This window comes from Coenobita brevimanus, chromosome 17 (assembly GCF_032717465.1).
Source record: "Coenobita brevimanus isolate Jiangsu-jjx chromosome 17, ASM3271746v2, whole genome shotgun sequence".
Lineage (NCBI taxonomy): Eukaryota > Metazoa > Arthropoda > Malacostraca > Decapoda > Coenobitidae > Coenobita > Coenobita brevimanus.
In genome coordinates this window covers 11,892,078-11,910,948 of record NC_136970.1, presented here as the reverse complement: position 1 = coordinate 11,910,948, position 18,871 = coordinate 11,892,078, and the positions used below count along the sequence as shown (strand labels likewise).

The 18,871-nt window shown below is 41.6% G+C and overlaps 1 pseudogene; it reads right to left on the bottom strand.

Annotated features, from left to right (window-relative positions):
* The window catches only part of LOC145391117 (uncharacterized), a 200,702-nt pseudogene extending 184,051 nt beyond the window's left edge, over positions 1-16,651 (bottom strand).
* Positions 16,652-18,871: the final 2,220 nt, after the last annotated feature.

The following is an 18,871-nucleotide window of genomic DNA, read 5'->3' as shown; positions in this document are numbered from 1 at the left end:
CTCGCGGCTCATCACCCTTTTTCCTGTCAGCTTTACCATGTCACCCATCACTGACAAGGACTAGTAGACTTTCCCTGCAGTTATAACGAAAGAATTACCCATCGGATTCCATAATTAGCAAAACTAGGAGAGAAATTTTTCAAGTTAAAGGGACCGAAATCATGAGGTGCCAGAGCAGAAAGAGAGAGAAAAAAAATGAAGCTTTGTAAAAATGAAAGATTTGCTAATCTCGAGCTTCCAACTTCCCTCCCTCTCTCCCTCGCTTACTTACTCCCTCACTCCCTCACTCACTCACTAACACACCCACTCACTCACTCCCATACTGATACAAGAGAAAATCACATCGTAGTCAACTGTCAACAGATATTTGGCCTGACATATCCTGTGTATTCTCACTCACTCACTCACTCACTTCCTAACTCATCAACTCACTCACTGGCTCGCCGATACAAGAGAAAATCACATTGTAGTCAACTGTAAATAGATATTTGGCCTGACATATCCTTTGTAATCAAGTTTCACTGCTTACTTTTCCTTTTCTCTCTTGCAGTGTTCCCTTCTTTTCTTATCTCCCTTTCCATTCTCTATCTCTCCCTTTCTAATTGTCATTCTTTCAATCTTTCTTGTCTTCTTTTCCTTTCTTATTTTTCTTTCCAAACTCTTCTTTTATCCTCTCCATACTCTATTCACGCATCTGCTTCCTGACTCCCTCCCTTCTACTCTCTCTCTGCCTCTCCCTTCTCTCGCTCCTCTCATTCTCCTCCCAGTGTTTCCTCTCTTCATTCCAACCGAAGCACATCCTTCCACTCAGCTCATGTCCACATACAAATTTGATTCATTCCATCCTTGTGCGGTTAATTTTGTGATTCTTTACTTTTATACACACACACACACACACACACACACACACACACACACGCAAGCACGCGTGCGTCCTCTCTCTCTCTCTCTCTCTCTCTCTCTCTCTCTCTCTCTCTTTTTCCTCCTCCTCCACCACTTATAGGCTTTCCTCACTCACATTCAGCCACTCAACTACACATTCAGTTATTCTCTCACCCACCACTCCTTTTATTAAATCAGAATACACACAAGAGAGAAAGAGGCAGATTTAACAAAATTCTCACAATGACGTGAAGCTGGCTGGATCATGGACGAGAGTTAAGAGTCACTATCTGGGGCAGAAAGAGAAGCAAAGAAACGTTACTGGTACGAGTTGCGGACTGAAGATGGAGGGTGACGGGAGACGAGGATAGAGAAGTGCCACGTTGCAAAAGGGTGTAATAATGTAAATGAGGGTGAGTAGACGATGAGGTGAGAGAGAGAGAGAGAGAGAGAGAGAGAGAGAGAGAGAGAGAGAGAGAGAGAGAGAGAGAGAGAGAACCGATTGAAAAAGTAAAAAGTAGGATAGACATGGTGGGAAAAAAAAAATGCAGGAGGGAGGGTGAGAAAACTTGCAGAAGTGGGAGGAGCAAAGAGGAGAAAATAGAGAAGGTATACCGCAGTATCAACAAAGGATCTTTAACATATTCTTGCCACTTTGTTGAATGTCACACTGAACGTCCCTCTTGGCAGCCAACACTGTTGAGGGAGGCGAAGAAGGAGCAAAGAAGGCCACGGTGAGTCTCGCTCAAGCAGGTAATTAGTGCCCTTGTGATAGCATCTGTGCCAGTGTCAGCCTCAATTAGGTATGTAATTAGTGGCCCTGGTGGCGTGATAAGGGCCAGGGTGAGCCTCAATTAGGTACATAATTAATGCTCCTGGTGATAGGATCAGGCGAAAGTGAGCCTCAATTAGTAGGTCATTATTGCTCCTGGCGGTGGGATAATTGTCGAATGTTTTGATATGAAGCACATCAAACACTAAGTGGCTTATGATTATTGATGACCCTTCCATGTCTTCACCAATCTGGTTTTCTTTTGGATCTTATTTTAATTACTTTCACTGGCAATTGAATTATTGATCTCAGAGTCATGGCATCTAATTCCAATAGTTGCAGTGAATATTATGAAGTGTGGAATATCGCCAAAACAATATACTACGCTTACCAAGAGTCCGACTGGCAAGTCATAAAAACACTCACTTAGAATGATAATATTTTCTTAAGCTACCAATTCGGATTTTTAAAACTCTTATTTGTTTCTAAGTATTTCTACAACGCCGCAGGATTTCAACAACAGTACTTTCCTGTGGTTGGGACCCACAAAGAATTGATATTCCTGGCATTGTTGTTGAATTGAGGAAGTTTGTATTTTTGTAAACTGTGCTTCAGGCAAGACTTCCTACAACACACGATCACATTGAATTTACAACTGAGACTGCCACGGTGTATTGCCGTACGTATACTGTTTGTGAATGTTATATTAGTTATACCGGATATAGCCGTATGACTGTTCAGAAGTCTTTGTGGTGGAATATCTGTCAAAAAAGAATTTTTATGGTTCTTTTCAATTTTACAATTGATATTTCTTTGATTTCCCAGCCACAAAATATTTTGGTTTCCAGTTCTCCAGTATATGTAGTCAGTTACTCCTCTTCTCCTAAACTTGCCTAAAATTTGGAATTCATTAACTCTTTCTCCTCCAATATTCAACACATTCAGTTCCACTTCTAACTCGGACCTCCAAATGAAGTACTGTCAGTGTTGCATCAATCAATCAATCAATCAATCAATCAGTCAATCAATTCCTGTGGCACCCCACGGGATGCATACGGCCTCGATGAACTCTCTCCGCCAATGTTTATCTCTTGCTATCTTCTTCAGGTCCCGCCAACACTCCTCTCCTGCATCTCTTTTCATTGTTCTCAACCAGCTTTCCCTCGGCCTACCTCTACCTCTTCTTCCTCTAGCAGTCCACTCTGGCACATTCTGTATTAAACTGCCTTCTTTTCTATATATATGTGCCCCAGCCACTTCCAGTGAGACAGTCTTACATATTCATCAACTGGTTCCACTTTCGTAAAATCCCTTACTCGTTCATTTGTAACTCTGTCTTGCCACTTTACCCCAAAGATCCTTCTCAGTATTTTATTTTCAAATCCTAATACTTTCTGATCTGTTGCAATTGTTCTGTACCATGACTCATGCCCATAAATTAAAACTGGTCTAACCATGTACTTGTAAATTTTTACTTTAGTATGTACCGAAACCATATTATTATTCCAAACAGATTTCAACATTCCAACAGCTCGCCAAGCCAGTCTAATCCTCTCCTCAGTTTCATTGTTTAATGATCCATTAGATGATACAATCTTTCCCAGATATTTAAAGTTTTCTACATTCCTCACCACATTATTCCCAATTGCACAATCAATTTGGTTCTCCACGTTCATATTAATAATTTCAGTCTTTCCACAACTTAATACCAATCCCACTTTTTCTCCTTCCTACACCAGACAATCAAGCACCCTCTGCACCTCGTAAATACTTCCGCAAATCAGTACAATATCATCAGCATAGTCCAAATCCATCAGCTTCTTATTTTCTTTCCAGTTAATTCCTGCAACCTTTCTCATAACATAATCCATAACCAAAACAAACAGCAATGGCGAAAGAACTCCTCCTTGAATCACTTCTGACCTCACTTCAAATGAATCACTCAAAGAACCACCCACCATTACCTTACAAAAGTACCTTCATCCAGGTTTCTAATAATATTTACAAATTTTTCTGGTATACCATAGAATCTCATAATTTTCAACATAGCTCAACGTGAAACACAATCAAACGTCTTTTCAAAATCCACAAAACACGTACTAAGTGGCATTTTCATCTCATTAGCGTGTTGCATTTGATGCCTTACAATAAAAAGCTGATCATTACAACCTCGACTCTTTCTAAATCCTGCTTGTTCTTCTCTTAAAACTTTATCAACTACTGGCTCTATTCTGTTCAACAAGAGTTTGGAAAAGACTTTTGCAACTACAGGTGTCAAAGCTATCCCCCTCCAATTGCCACACACACTTAAATCTCCCTGTTTTGGTATTTTATAATCACTCCATTTATCTACTCTTCTGCAATTCCACCATTATCCCAAGCCACATTAAAAAGTTTCAAAAGCGCATTCATCAACTCATAATTTCCCTCCTTAAGCATTTCAGGAAATATTCCATCCTCTCCTGGGGCCTTAAAATTCTTTAATTCCTTTACAGATTTTGTTACCTCTTCCAAGGTTATATCCCCTGTTTCTATCTGCAAATCTCTCTCGGCTGGCAAAATGTCCTCTTCAGCTGGGATTGGTCTATTTAGAACAGATTTAAAATGCTCTTTTCACCTTCCTTTTATATCCAAATCTTTAGTCATCAAGTTACCATTTCTATCTAGCAATTCAGAAAAGGAAAGAAGCGAAGTTAAGAAGTGAAGAACAACATGTTGATGGCCAGGTAGTTGAAGTACTTAGAGCAAAGTACTGGAGTTTACATTCTGAAATAAAAAGACTCGTTAGACGTGATATGAGGAGGCTATATGATGAAAAGGCAACAGAGACAGAAATTAAATTAAGTAAAAATGACTGTAGGTGGTGGCGACCATCATCCATTCACTTGATGTAATGCTGCCTACTTCTTCTTAAGCCTTTATCATTCTTTTTCTGTGCATTCTCTCGTCTCTTCCTATTTCTCCCATCTTTCCTGTCACTTCTCAGGCTGGCAAAATGTCCTCTTCAGCTGGGATTGGTCTATTTAGAACAGATTTAAAATGCTCTTTTCACCTTCCTTTTATATCCAAATCTTTAGTCATCAAGTTACCATTTCTATCTAGCAATTCAGAAAAGGAAAGAAGCGAAGTTAAGAAGTGAAGAACAACATGTTGATGGCCAGGTAGTTGAAGTACTTAGAGCAAAGTACTGGAGTTTACATTCTGAAATAAAAAGACTCGTTAGACGTGATATGAGGAGGCTATATGATGAAAAGGCAACAGAGACAGAAATTAAATTAAGTAAAAATGACTGTAGGTGGTGGCGACCATCATCCATTCACTTGATGTAATGCTGCCTACTTCTTCTTAAGCCTTTATCATTCTTTTTCTGTGCATTCTCTCGTCTCTTCCTATTTCTCCCATCTTTCCTGTCACTTCTCATTGCTTTTCTTTCCTTTACAGGTGACTTTACATTGAGTGACAAGCCAAATGGTTTCCTGTAAGCCAAGAAACCATGTACAACGCTGGATGGTAACCATATATACCCAAACCATAAGTGCTCCCTATGTATCAACAAGTGGATTGGTGGAGGGCTAGTGCCCCTCCCCGTGAAACAAATACCACCCCTTACGGGATTATGGCGACTGGCAATAGATAGATAGAAAAATGACGGTCAGAGCACAACAGCAGCGTATCAGGCCATAAAGGAGTTAACTGCGGCTGAAAACAGAAAGAAGGAAATACCTTTACGAGATAGAAATGGTAGTGTTGCGTCACTAGAGATACATTCTTCTCATCTACCTGGTGTGACTAAACTCCATTGTTGTGAATCAGCTGCAGAAGCTTGTGCACCACTCTGCTCTTACTAAATGGCTGATTTGGAGCTTTGTCCATCCATCTACCATATACTGCATCTATCTATCTATTTACGGAATCTATCTCTATCTATGATATTGATCTATCTATCTATCTATATATATACCGGAATCTATTTATTTATCTATCTCTATCGATCTCTGATTTAACATCGCATCTTGTGAGGGGTGGGCCCAACAAAGACAACCAGGTATAACTTCGGTACTCAGTATAAGATTCCTCCTCCCACTACACACTACCATCCTTCATAGACTCCCCGGCCATGTACTTTGTTCACCTTTTCATCTCCCACTCACCTCACTCATATAGCAGTATTCTCTCTCACGTCCTCTACATATGGCTTATCTATCTTGATGTGTTTTTCATGTCTGCCTTAACCTTCAAACTACATTGCTTATACTTGTACACAGTTTCATCAGTTTCTCTCCACTAGTTCCACCCATAATTCTGTCTTGTTCCTGTAATCATAACAGTCAATGATTCTGGCAAAACATAACTTATACTTGTCTGTTAAAACACACAAAGTTCGGTTTATTTACTGCTTTAAAACAAAGGGTCTTTTCTAAGTTTTCCGGTCACAAACTTTCACGAAACTACCCTCTTGTTTTCGGAAACGCATTTTCCGAAAATTTTTTACTATTATCTTTCTTACTGTTACCAAATCTTTCTCTGAACAGATAACGTTTCCTTCGACAATAATACTCATGATAACTTATGCATCCTATACTGTCTCCGTGGATTTCATGCGCCTTCCTGTTGGATCAATGCGAGTTAAAATATATTCTCATATTTCTCTTCTCTCATTTTCCGCGGTCGAATCTCTTCACCTTAGTGTTGCAGCGCTGACTACTACTATTAACCAAACTTGCTATAACTTTTCCTTTATATTAATTTTTAAGCCAACAATCGAGCTTCAAATTTAACTAGCAGTAGCATTTGCTTTTAATCGGTAAACTAAAAAGTGTGTAATCGATCATAGTTCAAAATAGCATTAGCATCTCCCTCCCATTCCAAGCACAATATACCACCAGACAGTTCTTTCCCAGTTTGAAATATAGCAGTTGCACAGCACATAAAATGCATCATTGGCCATATCCAGTGAACCACATAATCGTGGTAACGACATAAAGCGTTGTTATACTTGTATTCTCACACCAACACAACATTTTAATACAACAGAGATGGACAGGTAGTCTTGACACACAGACTACGCAGATTAATTTATAGGTACAGATAGACAGATAGGTAGACACGTATTATTTAGAGGCAGACTCTCATCCCTTTTTTTATCCAACTCTCTAATGCAAGAGTTAACCGTTACTCCCAGTCCTTCATTTATGCAGCAGGTCAGCTCTGGAACTTACTCTCTCTGCCTGTATTTCCTACTTCCTATAATCTCCGGTCTTTCAAACGTGTGTCCAGGCATCTCGAAAGGAATAGATCTTGAATTTGGCTCTGTTCTGTATTGTTTTTGTTTGTTTCTCGGAAGGAACGGTTTTGCTGGCTCCTGGCCTTTGGTTCCTTCGTCGTTGCGTTAAAAAAAAAAAAGACAAAATATAAAATAGAGATACAGATACTCGTTCAGATATCCAGGAAGACTGACAGAGGCAAATGCATGCATACGCTGATAGGTAAGGTAGGTGCTGCTCAAAACATCTCGGATTCTAATCCACAAACAGAATAGGCGGAAGACACGAAAGTGAACCGAAAACGGCCTCTATAAACACAGTGTATTCTAAATTAATTAAGATTCGCCATATATATGGAGAAGCTTATTGTTTTGGTTATTATTATTATTATTACTATTATTATTATTATTATTATTATTATTATTATTATTATTATCATCATTATTATTTCTTACTTCGATGCACTTCTTTTTTCTTAGATCTTGATGATGTTATAAAGGAAGGTGCTCTAAGGTAACCCAAGTACTTGTGCCAAATCTAAATGACTTTGACCATTTTTTGACGGTCAAATACTAATTTTTGGCCCCAAAACTGCATATTTGAAATTGAAATATCCCATAAACTACTTGAGATACAGCTATGTGGTTTAGAATCCTATGATAAAAAAGTTTGCTGAGATTTGGCTGAATATTTTGCCATTTAGCCTAGTGGAAAGCCTAATCCAAATCTGTCCAGTGTTTTCTTTGTAATAAATTTTAGAGAAAACCACAAAGCTGTAAAACTGCTTAGCTGTGGTCTCTCTCAATACCTGACTGGAATATGGTTACAGTTAAGCATACAGTTAGCCAGTTATTCAGACAAATGTAAAATGTACCCATGCTTCCAAAGGCAATCAATACCACAAACAGGTATGGCGAAGCTTCCATACTATGACTACATGATAAGTAAATAGGTGCATAGTTATTATCATAATGTTAACAAGATATATGACAATTATAAGGCCACTATCAACTTTGCACACGACCAGATTCACAGCGTCAAAGCCACACCACCAGGCATACGATCACACAACAAAACGCATGAGAAAGGAAGGAAAGGAAAAGAGGAGAAAGGGAGGACTTAGGGTATGGGTGGAGGGGGAAGTGCAAGTCTGCAGATCAGGGAGGGAGATGGGAGGATAATGGACAGAAGTTATTTACGGACAGGGAAAAGTGAGGGGAAAGAGGGAAGGAGAGGGGAAGGAGAGACAGATATGAGGATCAGAGTTAGTAGAGAAGGAAGGAGGGGCGAAGAAGAGGCATAGTTGGCCGGGGAAGCAAGACTCGTGGTAAACTTTCGTAAGAGGAACGTGCTGGTAGACTCCATACAGCAGTTTACAATTCTACTTGGGTTTTTAGTCAGCTGTGTGTGTGGGGGGGTGGGGGGCTGTGACATCAGTGGAAGCATATGGAAAGGAAGGCAGAACAAAAAAGGACGACAAACAAGGAGAAGGAAAGTTAAAATGGAGAAGTACATGACCGAGGAAGCCTTGCAATGGCGGGAGGAAGTGGTAAACGTTGTCACGGCAACACAGAATGATCTGTGGCCAACAGGGGAGGTAAAAGAGATAAGGCCGAGAACTGCAGCGCTGAATCCTCCGTACAGTGTTCCACCCCAAGATGGCAGTTGAATGGGAGGAACAGGGAAAGTAAAGTATATACATGAAAAGAATAATATAGTGAGTAGGTTAAAAAAACGAGAGGTAAGAGTTTGGAAGAGAGGGGACACCAAAGCACTCTAGCTGCTCACTCCACGCCTCACTGATCTTCACATAATATCTCAAGCACTTGTACACTGGTCGTCAGAGATATTCAATCGCCAACTTTCCCGTGACGCAGATTATTTCCAGGGTCCAGGCCGTTTTTACCGCCAGTTATCACGAAAAATGTCACAGCAACTTATTTAATTGGCTGACTTCGAGGGAGAATTTTAATTCAATGGCCCGAGGTTGTGAAGGAAAGGGAGAAAATGCTTGAAGAAATTGAAAATATGCCAAGTATCGACGGTAATATTTTACAAGTGGACCCACACCAATTTTTTTTTCCATAAGGATTTCAGAATGCAGTGTTTTATAGTGTTTTCATTTGTATCTGATATACATTTATTTCCGGCGGAAATCTCGAGTTTTCGAAATTCTCTCCCCCTCCCACCCAGCCGAGCAGACCAGGGCAGGAAGTTGGAAAAAACGAAGAAAACGAATAATTTCCATCATAAATGATTATCAGAATCAAATGAAGACCACTATAAAACACTGCATTCTGAAATTCTCATGAACACCAGAATCAATGGGAATTACCGAAATCTACCCTACTTCGCCCAACCTAGAATAAACGTAACGTAAAGTAACTTGAATAAACCTTGAAATTACCAAGTTTCGCCTAGAATTTACCTAACCAAACCCAATCTGGAATTAACCTAACCTAATTTAACCTAGAATTAACCTAAACCAACCTAACCTAGAATTAACCTAACCTAACCTAGAATTAACTTAACCTAACCTAGAATTAACCTAACTTAACCTAACCTAGAATTAACCTAACCTAACCTAACCTAGAATTAACCTAACCTAACCTAGAATTAACCTAACCTTCCCTACCCTAGAATTAACCTAACCTAACCTAACCTAGAATTAACCTATCTATCTATATACCTTGCCTGCTTCCCCCAAGGAAAGGGAGGTAGCCGAGACAGGACGACACACTCCCCATTTACTCATCCATTCAAACACATTCATTCGCATCTTAGACCCAAAGGGGAGAACAGACAGATCCTCACCGCACCACACTGCACAAGGGTCAACTGCGCAATGCAGTCAGTGACATCCACAGCAGGGCCCGACAGCAGAACTGGTTTACCCCTGCCACATCTTAACAGACCCATCCCCTTACCCGCACCTGACCTGACTAGCTGATCAGATCAAATGCGGGAGAATATCCCCTCAGGGCTGCGTCATCACATAATCATTCACAATTTCTCTCCATTTATTTCTGTCACGCACAGCCACTCTTCCTTGCTCAACAGACATCCCTCTCGCATCCAGCGCTCCCTTCACACTGTCCATCCATCCTATTCGTGGTCTTCCTCTCAGCCTTACACCTCTCACATCAGATCTAGTTATTTTTTTCACCAATCGCTCATTATCCATTCTCTCCATATGCCCAAACCATCGCAACACCCTCTGCTCAACTCTACCAGCCATCTCCCGAACAACTCCAGTTCTCCTTCGCACTTCATCATTTTGCACCCGATCCATACGCGTCACTCCACACATACTCCTCAGACACCTCATCTCCGTTACATTCAAACTTTTCCTCTCTGCTACACCCATATTCCATGTTTCAGCCCCATATAATGCAGTCGGTACCACAACACTCACACAGCCTTCTCTTTACATCCATTCTAAACAAACGACATTTAAACACCTTTTTCATTCCTCCCATCACCTTTCCTACTTCATTTATTCTAAACTTCACTTCTGCATCTATTCTTCCATCCACAGCAACATGTGACCCTAGATATTTAAAACAATCTACCTCCTCAAGCAACTCACCATTCAAAACTATATTCATCCCCCTACCATCTATCAATCTCGTACACTTCATCACTTTACTCTTATTCTCATTTACTTTCAATTTCCTCCTTTCACACACCCTTCCAAACTCCTCTACCAACTGTCTCAATCTCTCCTCTGAATCAGTCACCAGAGCAGTATCATCTGCAAACAGCAGCTGCTTCAGATTCCACTCTCCACCATCAACATTCACCAGACTCAGACCACCTAAAACTCTTGCATTCACCTCCCTTACAACACCATCCATGTAAATATTAAACAACCAAGGCGACCTCACACATCCCTGTCGCAGCCCCACTCTCACGGGAAACCAATCACTCACAGCATTTCCCACTCTTACACACGCTCTTCTATTTACATATAATCTTTTCACGGCTTTTAGTAACCTACCGTCAAGTCCATACAATCTTAAAACAGTCCACAAAGCCTCCCTATCAATTCTATCATACGCTTTCTCTAAATCCATAAATGCCCAAAACACATCCTTACCTTTCGCTAAATACTTTTCACACACTTGTCTCACAGCAAGCACCTGATCAACACATCCCCTCCCTCTCCTAAAGCCACACTGCTCATCACCAATCACTCCCTCTGTACCCTCTCTAACTCTCATAATTAACACTCTACCATAATTAACACTCTACAACACTCAACGGACTTATACCCCCAAAGCTAGTACATTCATACTTATCACCCTTGCCTTTATACAACGGGACCACACAAGCACTTGCCCAGTCAATTGGCACCATACCTTTCTCAAAGCACACATTCAACAGTCTTACTAACCAGTCAACAATAGTCACTCCACCACCCTTCAGGCATTCCACAGCACACCCATCCATACCTGCAGCTTTCCCCTTTTTTCATCTCCTTTACTGCCTTCTCCACTTCCTCCTTCGTGATCAAAGAATCATTCAACTCTCCCAACACATTTATTCCTTGCACCCTTCCATCTGCTACAATCTCAGCCACCCTTTCCTCCTCTACATTTAACAATCTTTCAAAATACTCTGCCCATCTCTTCCTTACTGCATCCATCTCAATTAACATCCTTCCATCCTCTGCTTTTACTCGTTCTTCCTTCCCAGACTCTCCCTTTCGCACCCTTTTCACCTCCTTCCAAAACATTATCTTATTCTGTTGAAAATTCTCTGTCAGTCGCCTACCCCACCTCTCATCTGCTGCCAATTTAGCATCACGCACAGCCCTTCTCGCTCTATTCCTCTTTTCCTTATACCTTTCATATGACATCTCATCCTTCCTCTGCAGCCACACTTCATATGCACGTCTCTTCTCAGCCACAGCCATACTTACTTCCTGCACCACCATTCACTTCCTTTTCTTACACCCACCACCCACACGTCTCACACCACACACCTCTTCTGCATGCCCCACCACAGCACTCTTAAACAACTGCCATTCCTCCTCCACGCTGCCATTTTCCCGATCTTTCACTGCGTTCCACTCATCTTTCAATTTCTCCCTGATACTCTATCTTTTTCTCTCTTTTATCCAACTCACTCACTTTCAAAACCTCCCTGCCACACCTAACCCTCCTAGCTCTCACCCATCTCTTACCTACTCTTAACTTTCCCTCCACCAAATAGTGGTCAGATATACCTCCACCCTCCCCTCTCAGAACTCTCACATCCAACAATCTTCCTATTACATTCCTAGAAACAACCACATAGTCCATCAAAGCTCTATCAACAACCCTTCCACCCTCCTGTCTCACCCATGTATACTTATAAATATCTTTCTTCTCAAACAGCGTATTCCCAATCACCATCTCTCGCTCAACACACATCGCTATCATTCGTTCCCCATTTTCAATTCTTCCAGGCACACCATGCATACCTACTACACCTTGAACTGCTACATTTCCCACTCTAGCATTCAGATCTCCCATCATTACCACATTCACATTCGCTCCAAAACTCTGCAGACACTCATCAACATCATTCCAGAAAGACTCCCTCTTGTTCATCCCTTTCACTACCAGGCCCATATGCACTCACAAACACCCACAACTCACGTTCAAATTTCGCTTTCACCCACATCAGTCTCGATGACACCTCCTTCCATTCAATCACACATTGCTGTACATCCGGACTCACTAACAAGGCCACACCTTCTCTTGCCCTTCCTCTATCAACACCTGACAATCTTCCATTCACACTTCCAAACATAGATTCCCCCTTCCCTTTCATCTTCGTTTCACTCAATGCTAACACATCCAACTTTCTTCTCACAAACATTCTCCCAATCTCCTCCCTTTTTGCCTCAATCGTACTACATCCACGCACATTCATAGACCCAATCTTCAGGGTACGGGGATAACTCCATCCCCCATTCCTTTTCTCTGGCCTGTCTCTTTTTAGGAACTAAAAAACAGAGGAGGGGGTCCCTAGTCCCCTCACCCCGCCCCTTTTAGTCGCCTTTTACGACACGCAGGGAATACGGTGGCAGTATTCTTCCTAACACAACCTGGCCGCAGAGTAGTAGTGCCACCCCATAGTGCGACCAGGTTGTGTACCCCCCGCCACAGGTTGCTTACCGAATAACTGCGTGTCCTCATCCGATGAGTCATCAACGGGTGTTGGTGATGTGTGTGGCGGCATCTCCAGAGGAGTTTCTCCTCACGAAAAGTTAAGTCAGTATCGTGCGTAGGATACTTAGGAGGATTCAGTGGTGAAACTCGGGAACGCCGCAAAAATTCAATTGCGCTAATGTCTTTTTCATAAAAGACTGACCCCCCACTGTCAAGGCTGAAACAGGACTTTAAAAATTCAAATTTGAATTTGCTGCATCGTGACGTGGTCTATGAAGTACGCTATTGGCTGACAGCTGTGACTAATCTGAATCTGACTGGATGATAAATGTTTGCCAAAATGGCTGGCTTCTGACGCAGGCACAGTGAAAGCTCACTGGTCATTTTCGCATGGTCTGCACAGAGGACACACCTTCCCACGACATAAAGTTCTCAAGAATTAGGGAAAAATATAAAAAATCAGTATCTCGGAAACTTAACACCTCCGCTGGGTGAGACCTATATAGAAATCAGCTACACAACACGATCTGCAGTATAAAGTGAGTGCGATTCATTGCCGTTTTGTGGGTCCACTTGTAAAATAATACCTTATCGATTCCCCCCTTCTCTTATTATCAATTATTGGCCTGGTGGTAGTTAAGCAAATGGGTTTAAAATGAACAAACGGTAATGGGTTTTGAGGAGAGAAAAGTGTTTAGGCTCAGTTTTTCCAAAGTATACCATCCAAAGTTTAAGAGTAGAAACTGAGGCAAAAGAGACAAGAAGGGTGACAGGGGAAGCCACAACACAGTAATACTGAGGCAGAAGAGACAAGAAGGGTGACAAGAGCAGGCATAGCGTAGATATACTGAGGCAGAAAAACAAGAAGGGTGGCACGGGAAGGCACAGAGTAGATATACTGAGGCAGAAGACAAGAAGAGTGGCAAGGGAAGGCACAGAGTAGACATACTGAGGCAGAAGAGACAAGAAGAGTGGCAAGGGAAGGGACAAAGTAGATATAATGAGGCAGAAGACAAGAAAGGCTACAGGGGAAGGCACAGAGTAGAAATACTAAAAGTGAAAAATTTTTAAGGCCGACGGCACAGATGTGTATATATATCCCATTGGAGCCTAGTGTCCTCAATATTGGACAAAGCTGGAAATTTTCAAGTCTTAATAAAGTAGGTAATCCCCTGGTAGGGACCTATGAGCTTCGCGACTATGAGCCGATAGGCGGAGGGCGGTACGCTTAGTACCCGCCCAGGGCAATGCCTCGCCCAGTAACTCTGGGATTCAATGGGATATGCTTTTTGATGACACACGATCAGAGCCAGTACTTAATGAGTTTTGTTAATATTAATTGCAATCGCTGCCCCTAATGATGACCTAAGGAAGTCATTTAGGTATCTGACGGGAAAGGTAATTGATTCTCTACTGACTGGTAGAGAATCAATTGTGAGAGAGAGAGAGAGAGAGAGAGAGAGAGAGAGAGAAAGAGAGAGGGGGGGGGTTGAAAGTCATACACATCGGACAGACATGTATTTGTAGCAAGGGGACAGGTTTAGACGGAGGGAAGGGATGGGAGGGAGAGGGAAGGGGAATGTATGGAGAGAGGAAAGGGGAAAGACGAGGAGGGAAGGGACTGATATCGAGCGAGGGAATGCGAGGGAGAAGGAGGAAGGGAGCTAAGGTGAACGAAGGGAAGGGAAGGGTGGTGGAGCGAGGGCGCTGATCTGGTGGGTGGGATGGGAAGGGAAGGGGGGAGGTGGAAGGGAGGTGATGTGGAGGGCGGGAGGGGGAGGGAGCAGGAGGGAGGAGGCTGATGTGAAGGGCTGGAAGGGAATGGATGGGGCAGATGTAGAGGGAGGGAAGGGAAAGGAGGAGGAGAGAGGGGGCTGTTGTGGAGGGAGGGCAGGTGAGAGAGGGAGGGTACGGGAGGTGTAGGCAGTTTAGGGCAATGTGTTGATGGCGTTTATACTAACTTCATCTAAGTTTGTCACCTGCCAGGTTAAGGGGACGGTAGATCTCTGTCTGTCTGTCTGTCTGTCTGTCTGTCTCTCTCTCTCTCATGCACTCACCTCACCACCACACTTTCCCTAACCCGAACGCCCAACTGTAGTACGGGTATATCAAAGGAAGTGGTGCATCTGAGAGCCTTAATATCAACAAAACCTTCCCTGATGACATTACACACACACACACACACACACACACACACACACATACACACACACACACACACACACAAGAAGCTAAATTATTGTGCTTGAAATGAGAGCTAATCTTACAATATCTTACAAGTTTCCAACCATAACATTATCAAATCTGAGAAATTTGATAAAAACTGTGTGTGTGTGTGTGTGTGTGTGTGTGTGTGTAAAACCCCTTCTCTCCTATCCACATCTTGGGTCCATCCCATACAAGGAAAGTGGAAAGTCAGAGAGGTAGGCAAAAAATCTGGTTTGGCAGTAATGGGAAGAAGGAAGATAAATAATAATAAGTCTATTCTCGAACACACGTAGACGTTTCGGGGGGGGCCCGGGCCCCCGTGGACCCCCCTGGTTGCGCCACTGATATCTGGGATGGTGCTGTGTCTGTGGCCGTCCATTCTGGCTCTGGTGCCAGTAGGTTGTGGTGACGAACAGCTCGGCGGAGACTGGGAACCTCTGGGAGAAGCAGGTGTTTATGGCATGGGTCACTGTTTTATTCCGAACTGTTGGAGTTGGTGAACATGAGAAACTGTGATAGACAGAGGGTTCCAGATGGGTGAAGTTCAAGCCGAGCATGATTCTCACTGTCCTTTTCTGAATTTTTTTTCGGGTTTGTTTCACTATGTAATGTCGATGCATGAGTACCAGACTGTAGAGGCGTAGGTTAGTTGGGGAAGGATGAACATAGCGCACAGATGTGTAAGGTCTTGGGCGGAGACACTTGATTTCTTCAGTGTGGATAGCATGTGCAGTCTGTAGGAGGCAGCAGTGACGGTTGAATTTGTGTGGGTGTCCCAGTGGAGTTTGTCACCAATGAGGATGCCCAGTAGTTAGGTGGTGTGCCCTACTTCTAGGGTGTGGTCTCCAAGTTTGAGTGTTGGGGGTGGTGTAGGTGCTCTGGCTAGATCAAAATGACTACTGGTTTACTGTTGTTAATGGTAATGTGTTTGTCATGTGTCCAGACCTGAAGAGTGTCGAGGTTGTTTTAAGGGACAGTGTAATTTGGTGCAGTATTATCGATGCTTGTAGCTATGGCGGAGCTGTCATTGTACTTCCAACGTTGTACATAAAATTATTCTGTGCATGGGACGAGTTGTGTATACCGGAAATAAATTTATGAGAGTTCAGCCCATTGTAAGGGTGAGAAAAGACTGTCCTGAAAAATTATTTTAAAAAATGGACGGTGTCTGCGATTCAATTCAAATTACACTAAATACCTGACACAGCTTACAAAGTTAAACCTCATATAATCCTGCAAGTAAAAACTTAATACGCAAGTACATCATTGAGGGAGAGAACACACACACACACACACACACACACACACACACACACACACACACAGTAACTGTGCTACAGTTTTAAACATTCACCTGCAGTCATGTCGCTTAAAGTTGTCTCTTCTTCTTCATTATCTTTTTTAAATAAATGTGAACTGTTTCTACCTTTCACATAAATAAATTAGATTCCTAACTAGCCCAACTTTGACTACGAATATTCTGATATTTTATCGCAAGTTTCATTTGTTTTTCTTCTTATTTCTTCGTGTTTTTATGTTCTTTTCATCGTCATGCTTTGATGATTTTTTCCCCTAACAGTTAAGTGCACGTGTTGTTATTTTTCTTGATTTTTGTATTATTTTTAGTTCTTTTGTTTGCGATCCCCGACTCCTTTCACCATTTGTAATGTGTTTTCTATCGCCTCTCTATTTTTCAGTCCCGTATTTGATTCTCTCCCACTCCCTTCCCCTCAGTTCCCTTGCTCCTTATTCTTTCCGTTCAGTTGTTGGATAAATGACCCAGGCACAACAGTAAAACTGTTCAAAAAGTGTTGTGTGCCTTATCATATCCTTCTTCACTGATCATGAGTTGTAGGATAAACGCCTTTATTATTGCCTTCTTGTTTCAGTTTTCCACTTGTGTCAGTGCTGACAGCTTTGATGTTTCTCTTTTTTTTTTTTTTTAATAATCTTTTCTGCTCATTCATTTACATTCTTTCTCGTTCTCTCTGGACGAAGTTGTTCACTAAACAATGAATAAATATAGTTTTTCCTTTTCTTATCTGTTAATCTCGTCGGTATAGGGGTCTCACCGAAGATGAATAAATGCGTTCGGCGGCAGCAGGAATAAATCAGGAAAATTGTCATTGAGTTGGAGCTGTCATTTTAATCGTTTGTATTTCATCTTGCGTTTTTTTCTGCACTTCATCATTGTCGCTTTATAACTACAAACTGATTCCCGTTTCATTCGTGCCTAATGTTTTCTCGTGTATACGCACTCCTCGTGTCTCCGCCAAACTTTTTTTTTTCCGTTGTTCTACCAGATTGGTCTTTTGGTTGTTTTTCTTGTCAGTCTTATTTAATGTGGAACATCCTTTTTCTTTTAACATAATGATTTAGTTAATAAGTTTTCCCTTTGATTCTTAACATTGCATGTTATTTTGTCCTTTTTTTCCCCATTTTGACTGTTTTAGGTTTTCTCTCAACCTTCCTTTTTTCTTTCCTTTTTCCTCTTCTTTTTTTGTGTATCAACAGATCGTTCTCTCTCTCTCTCTCTCTCTCTCTCTCTCTCTCTCTCTCTCTCTCTCCATTCCACTTTCTTTTCGTATAATTTTTTTTTCATCTCTTATGTTCTTTCTCCCACTCATTTCTCCGTTTATTTTTTCATATTCATTCATCTCCTTCCCCTGTCCATTTTCCTTCTCCATTTTCTTCCTTCTGGGTTCCTGCTTTTCCTTTATCTTTAATGCCCTTTCTCCACGCCTTCCTTTCCTCTTCCTCTCATGCTTTCCTTATCACGTCAAGAAAATTATAATAATTTTTAATAATTTTAGGAGACTCAGCCTTTCTTTCTTCATCACTTAAACATTAATACTTCTTGTGTGCGGGGGTAGGGGGCAGTGTTTGTTTCATCCAACACACACACACACAGACACACAAGTAATCGAAAGCACAGACTTTGCCTTGCAATGGACTAACGTCTTTGTTCCTTTGTTTTCCTCATATCTCAGCAAAGAAAAGATAAAAGTAGATTATGTATATTCCGATTTACACTCAGCTAACGCCGGCGTGTCACAAAGATCAGTTCTGGCACTAACCCCATAAATCAAGACTTATCTTAGATCACTGAAGAGGGAGAAAATAACCTGGTCTCAATTAATGCTAGTAAAACCAAGTATATACAATTTACTAATAGACAGATATTGCCAGATTCCTATATTATCTTCAGTGCTACTAATGTTCCCATCTCCAAAAGTATTGAAATTCTCGGTGTTTCACTTAACAATGCCCTCAACTGGACCTCTCATGCCAGATCGCTTGTTAAAACCGCTTCAAAGAAACTTGGATTATTGTAGAGTCTGTAACTTCTTCACTGACGATCAGTTAGCTATATGTTACAAGACTCGTGTGCACTCTCAGCTGGCATATTGCTGACTCTTGTGGAATGGATGTGGGAAGGTTGCACTAAAACAACTGAACACAATTCTGAACAAAGCTGTTAGAAATCTTACTAACCCTGCCATTACAAACAAACTACCTCTCTTACAAGTAAGAAGGAATGTTTCCTCCCTTCCATTATTTTACAAATACTTTGATGACAAAAT